At 40.3% G+C, this 7,227-nt stretch overlaps 1 protein-coding gene across 1 annotated transcript in view; it reads left to right on the forward strand.

Annotated features, from left to right (window-relative positions):
- hsd17b7 (hydroxysteroid (17-beta) dehydrogenase 7) overlaps nucleotides 1-2,364 on the forward strand; it is a 60,428-nt gene extending 58,064 nt beyond the window's left edge. The window contains exon 10 of the mRNA XM_039734967.1: nucleotides 2,349-2,364. The gene's annotated coding sequence lies outside the window, so the exon portion shown is untranslated. The remainder of the gene's footprint in view (nucleotides 1-2,348) is intronic.
- The last annotated feature ends 4,863 nt before the right edge of the window (nucleotides 2,365-7,227 follow it).

Consider the following 7,227-nt stretch of genomic DNA (forward strand, 5'->3'; position numbering starts at 1 on the left):
AAGTATAAAGTGTAATGTGCAGGTAGGTGTGTGATGGACAAATCAAATACAGTTGTGTGAGGTAGAAAGAATGAGATGAACCACTGAAAAGTGATGACTGCACACCTTTGAAGTGTCATTGAATAAAGCAAATGAAATGTGACAAAAGATCAGGTAACACTTTAGTTTGGGTACTGCAACAGTGCATCTATTTGTCATTGATGATGTAACAAGACCTTAACAAAGGCTTCTTTTGGGCTTCATGACACTTCTAAAACATCCATAGATTGGTTATTTGATCATTTGTAGTGTGGTATATTGAAATGATGGCAAAATTCTTTGTTAATATGACGGATTCACCGGCCTTATACTAAATATGTAATATCAAGAGAAATGTGTCTCAGTTAAGCCACCTCGGTCCACTCCAAAGTGACATTTTGTTAGTTGGTCACACTGCAGAGATGAATTAACACTTTAGTGAAACTTTGTAAGAGTTATGAAAACCCAAAGAAGCCTTTGTTAAGGTCTAGTTACATAAAAGTGAGTAATAGATGCATTTTTGTAGTACCTAAAGTAAAGCGATACCAAATGTCAACTATGGCGAACATCTAAGGAAAGAACTGAACTAGGCAGACCAGCTGGAGCAGTTTGCTCAGGATGAGTGGGCCAAACAACGTGTGGACAGGAGCAGAAGACTCATGGAGAGCTCCAGGAATCGCTTGTGTGCAGTGAATGCAAACTCTAAAGGCTGTGCAACAAAAATATTAGGTTAAGGGTCCCATTGTTTTTGTCCATGCCATTTTCAGTTATGTTATTGTTTGAAATATTCTATTGAATCAAAACTTTGAAGTCTGATTTTTTTGTTAAATACGGAATATGTGTAAACAATGATGGGTGCCAATTACTTTGGTCAGTGTCAAGTGATTTCAAAGACAGTTGTTGGCTCTTCTTTTTTTCGTGGAGGGGTACCAATAAATTTGTTAGGATCTGTGGTGCCAGATTTTCATATAGCAAAGTATACAGGGTGTCCATAAAGTCTGTGTGCAATTTAAAATAGTTGTAATTTTGTAAATATACATGATAGAAAGAATCTGTAAAAAGAATTAGAAAGAATAAACGCATTTTCTGTTGCTCTTGTTAATTTTCAACATGTCCACCATCATTACTAATACAAAGGGTAATACGATTCTGTAGTTCTCAGAAAACATTTTCAAGCTGATTTTCAGTAATACCAACAATCACATCAGTTATCCTCGCATGCAAGTCTTCTAAAGATCGAGGTTTGGTTGAATAAACATTAGTTTTCACATGTCCCCATAAAAATACATTCAGTGGAGTCAAATCTGGTGAACGTGGAGGCCAAGAAAATGGTCCACCTCTTCCAATCCATATGTTGGGGAATTTCTCATGCAGAAACTGTCTAACATGCAAAGCAAAGTGACCAGGAGCACCATCTTGTTGAAACACTGTATTCTCTATCAGTCCTAATTGTTCAAGTTGAGGAATAAAGTAATTTTGCAGCATTTCTAAATAGCTATCACCATTAACAACACGCCCTTCAAAAAAGAATGGCCCTATGACTCGATTTTTTGCATCAGTATTGGCAGAGTTACAGCTATTTTAAATTGCACACAGACTTTATGGACACCCTGAATACAGGTGAAATGGCAGCTGTGCTATTAGCTTTACAGTGGATGAAAGAGGTGAGGCAGCTGAATATTAACTGATTCCAGTTCAACATTTTAGAGTTCGACAAATGTTTACTCAGCAGCTAAACCAGGTATATTGTATGAAGTAATGCAAGCCCTTGCTGGGAAAACTTGGGTGTTGGTGACAGGATTGGCACTCCAGCCCCAGTAAAAAAAAACCTCATGCTGTTTCACTCCATCTGAACTGGTGTGGTGCTAAGGTGTCACCCATTGCATAGCTATACTCAGGTCCTAATCTGGGATCCAGAGGTGGTTTATCGTGTGGTGGATGTGGTGACGTGCTGTATCAGTGCAGGCTCCCAACCCCTCTCTCTTTCTCTCTTTTAAATACTGTCCAGTCATTTTATATCAAAAAGACTGGTATAGTAGAGTTATAGGATGGTTCAGTTGGCATCATTAATTCCAAACCTGAGGTGGTTCATCGTGTGGTGGGTACTATTTAAAATGATGGGATGTACAGTTAGGTCCATAAATATTTGGACAGAGACAACTTTTTTCTAATTTTGGTTCTGTACATTACCACAATGAATTTTAAATGAAACAACTCAGATGCAGTTGAAGTGCAGACTTATAGCTTTAATTCAGTGGGGTGAACAAAAAGATTTGCATAAAAATGTGAGGCAACTAAAGCATTCTTTTAACACAATCCCTTTATTTCAGGGGCTCAAAAGTAATTGGACAATTGACTCAAAGGCTATTTCATGGGCAAGTCCGTCGCTATGTCATTATCAATTAAGCAGATAAAAGGCCTGGAGTTGATTTGAGGTGTGGTGCTTGCATGTGGAAGATTTTGCTGTGAACAGACAACATGCGGTCAAAGGAGCTCTCCATGCAGGTGAAAGAAGCCATCCTTAATCTGCGAGAACAGAAAAAAACAGCTGAGAAATTGCTACAATATTACGAGTGGCAAAATCTACAGTTTTGGTACATCCTGAGAAAGAAAGCAAGCACTGGTGAACTCAGCAACGCAAAAAGACCTGGACGTCCACGGAAGACAACAGTGGTGGATGATCGCAGAATCATTTCCATGGTGAAGAGAAACCTCTTCACAACAGCCAACCAAGTGAACAACACTCTCCAGGGGGTCGGCGTATCGATATCCAAGTCTACCATAAAGAGAAGACTGCATGAAAGTAAATACAGAGGGTGCACTGCAAGGTGCAAGCCACTCATAAGCCTCAAGAATAGAAAGGCTAGATTGGACTTTGCTAAAGAACATCTAAAAAAGCCAGGGCAGTTCTGGAAAGACATTCTTTGACAGATGAAACCAAGATCAACCTCCACCAGAATGATGGCTCATTATCTAAAGCATGCCACATCATCTGTAAAACACAGTGGAGGCAGTGTGATGGCTTGGGCGTGCATGGCTGCCAGTGGCACTCTAGTGTTTATTGATGATGTGACACAGGACAGAAGCAGCTGAATGAATTCTGAGGTGTTCAGAGACATACTGTCTGCTCCAATCCAGCTAAATGACGTCAAATTGATTGGGCTGTGTTTCATGATACAGATGGACAATGACCCAAAACATACAGCCAAAGCAACCCAGGAGTTTATTAAAGCAAAAAAGTGGAAAATTCTTGAATGGCCAAGTCAGTCACCTGATCTTAACCCACCTGAGCAGGCATTTCACTTGTTGAAGACTAAACTTCGGACAGAAAGGCCCACAAACAAACAGCAACTGAAAGCCGCTGCAGTAAAGGCCTGGCAGAGCATTAAAAAGGAGGAAACCCAGCATCTGGTGATGTCCATGAGTTCAAGACTTCAAGCTGTCCTTGCCAGCAAAGGGTTTTCAACCAAGTATTAGAAATGAACATTTTATTTCCAGTTACTTAATTTGTCCAATTACTTTTGAGCCCCTGAAATAAAGGGATTGTGTTAAAAGAATGCTTTAGTTGACTCACATTTTTATGCAATTGTTTTGTTCACCCCACTGAATTAAAGCTATAAGTCTGCACTTCAACTGCATCTGAGTTGTTTCATTTAAAATTCATTGTGGTAATGTACAGAACCAAATTAGAAAAAAGTTGTCTTGTTCCAAATATTTATGGTTTCCTGTGGATTCCTGCACTTGTTGGTGTGGTGGGCATGAGTAAGCAGATAAAAGCAACATAAAGGGTGGAGGTGAATGTGCACATATGGCAAAGAAGAAATGAAATGCATAATTAAAATTGAACAATTGTGGGTTCTTCTTTTTTCGTGAAGTGGTACCAACAAATCTGTCCAGTAATATATGTAAATGCTTACCTGCTTATGTAAAAAGAAAGAAATTCTGACTTGAGCATTAGGAAATGAGCAATGAACAGCCGTGGGCAGGCCTTGGAATTGCATGCAACACAGGACAAAGTTTTGAATTATTAAGTCTTAGCCCTGGCTTTAATAATTTATGTGGAAAGAGACCACATTATTAAAAGTGTGCAGTGAGGTTCCACAAATAAAACAATATGAAGTCAGTAGACGGATTGGGAGAGCATGGGGGGTCATGAGGTCGCTGGAAAAGGGTGTGTGGCGCTCCAGATATCTCTGCAAGAGGACAAAGGTCCAAGTCTTTAGAGTTCTGGTGCTTCCTGTTCTGCTATATGGTCGTGAGACATGGACCCTCTCCAGTGACCTGAGACGAACGCTGGACTCCTTTGGTTTGATTTTGTGTTGCTCATGGAGTCCCGAATGAGGCACATTACCTGCACTGTGAGGGCATGTCAGTTATGGCACTACGGCCATGTGGCTTGATTCCCCCGAGGGTGATCCGGCTCACAGGACCCTCATTGTTGAGGACCTGAGTGGCTGGACAAGGCCAAGGGGACGCCCATGTAACACCTGGCTGTGGCAGATAGATGGTCATTTCCAGGGGGTTGGGACTGGACAGTGTGTCTGCCTGGGGGGTTGCCAACTGGGATCTTGAACTGTTTCGTTGTGTAGTGGGTGCTGTATCAGTGCATGCTCCCTGACCTGACCTGACCTGACTAATCACAGAGGAATTTCTGTTTGAAGGAAATAAAAAGACACTGCAGGCGTGTTTTCATTGTGCTAGAGTAGTCCACAAACCACCACACCTTAACAGCTTGATATCCTGTCCTGTACTTTCTCACAATTGATGACTATTCTATATGAAATGTCATTCCCACACACACCCCACATCTTTTATTCCTTCTAGGGACGGTCACTTATTTACATAAATACTATGTCTTAGTAATGGCGTGAGTAGCCATATTGCAGATATTCCTCTTTTTCATAAACCCTTTTGCAGTCTGGCATATCTGTTAGGGTAGTAGACTCTAAATAAGGTTTAGCAGCTCAGCTGGCACCACACAGTTAGCTGTGCGGCACCAAGTCCTTGCATTGCTATCACCAGGGTTGTCTAAATATGGATACAGTTGTCTTGTATGCCATTTGGATTAACATGTCAAGCAGCTGTAGCAAGTGTGCTTTCTTCCTTCAAATATCTCCTTGATATTAGCTTTCTAGGAGCCTCAGTAAGAATGTTTTTCCCTGTCCGCGTCATTAGCCAGACGAAAACGGTGTACCCCTTCACTCAACCTATTTTGTAAAAAGATTTATGTCAGAACCAATGTGCCTTAACGTCCCATAGTGGTTTTGAAACGTTTATCACAAAGTCAATTTAATAACTTTTGCAATGGCAGGTTAAGACAGCAAAATCTAAGAAACACTGGGGTGGGTGGCATGCTGAAATTCTTGCTGTAACTTTCATTTTTGTCAAACTTTTATTTGAAATAGGAATGTTTAGAGAGTTTGGATCACGGTGTTTCAGGTTTGGGCCTGGGGCTCCTATTGCATAATTTCATTTAAGAATTACTAGGGGGTTTCGTCCCCTGCTCGCTTCGCTCGTCAAGAAAACACATCCCAAGGAGATGCGGTCACTCCTCTTAAATGGTGATCAATCAGTTGCTGCCATACCGTGTGATCTGCATCTCATGCGGCGCACTTCTGTCATATCACCTATGTTCATATATTCGATCTCTTTTCGCTTTTACTTTTTCATTAATATTGCATTGAATTTTGATTCTGTGTTTGGAATTACATCATGACAATGTGTATTATCGTGGTATTTCCAAATGTATTAACGTGGTATTTCCCTCCACTTGCCCTTTTACCTGTTTCCTCAAGGGTAAGGGTTCTTGTCAAGTTCGTTATCGGGTTGGTCTACTGTTGCACTTTAAGATGAATACACACACACACAGATAAACACACACACAGACCCTAACCACAACAGTGCTCCATGAATGACACACACACGCTGATTAACCCTTAGCACTTTAAACCACACCAGTGCTATAGGAATAACAGCCTGTCATTCAGCACTTCAAGAGACTTACTTATTTTCGGCACGAACAACAATACGTTTTAGTGATATCTCAGACCTAAATATTACTTTTGGTCTACAAGAATACATTTAAACATACAAAGACTCAGCACTCTTGACTATAGGCCATTCATCAGCCAAGAATACCTTCTTTATCGTATCTGTCCCTTCTGTTGAGTATAGCGCTCTTCACTCTCAGCCATATAAACCTCGCAGCACAGAAATAATGGCAAAAATCCGGCTGTCACCAGGTGCTCAAAGAAATCTAACTTATTACTTCAATCACTCTAGACATTAAGACAAAGCATTGAAAGTTAAAAGCAGCATGGTATTTATTACAATAATACCACAAGAACAAAGAATACTAGAAAATAGGTACTGATAGGAAAGTCTGAATATATATAGTCTTTAGAAAAAGCTTACGAAAAAGTTACAGATGACAAGGATGAATGTCCCAGGGAGGCGTTTGATTTAGCAATCGGTGTTCATGATGCCTTTCTGACGACCAGGGCCGTCTTCGTCCATTCCTCTTCTTCTCTCTTCTTCTCCCTTTGCTTCTCTTTCTTCTTCTTTTGCTTCTCTCTCTTCTCCCTTTGCTTCTCTCCTCTTCTTTCCAAACCAAGGCATATTTATTATGAAATGTCAAGCCTTGGTTTCAAAACACATGCACCTGATTGGCTGGCTGTCCAAATGATTGATGAATTAATTCAATGTCCGTTTTCCCACACAACAAAACCTTTGATGTACTCGGAGGCATCAGTAGTTCTTCCTGTCCTAGGCTATAAAGCAAATTGTTGTTCCAGATGTCCATCCATCAATAGCCTGAGGTATCAGCTCAGCATCCTTTCCCAGGCTATAAAACCAAATTAGCATGAAGCTATGAACAAGTGTTATAAAAGTAAGGTGTAAGGGAAGAAAACCTGCTTTAATTTAATTTCATCTGTTGTCTTGTCTTGAACAAAATATAATGGAAACCAAAATGTACAGATTTTATACACCATAACACAATGCAACATATAACTGCCCGTGAGTGACTTATCATTTCTTTCTCTCTACAAGAAATGTGTCTGACAATAGCATTCACACAAATGAGAAATGATTTCTGTCATGGGATTTCACTTTCACCAAACAACAAATCTTTTAATTCTCATGGATATGCCTCTTCACTGGGAAGAAACACTACTTTTTTTTTCGCCTGATGGCAACACGAATTAGACG

The sequence above is a fragment of the Polypterus senegalus genome, chromosome 14, assembly GCF_016835505.1.
Source record: "Polypterus senegalus isolate Bchr_013 chromosome 14, ASM1683550v1, whole genome shotgun sequence".
NCBI classification, from domain to species: Eukaryota; Metazoa; Chordata; class Cladistia; order Polypteriformes; family Polypteridae; genus Polypterus; species Polypterus senegalus.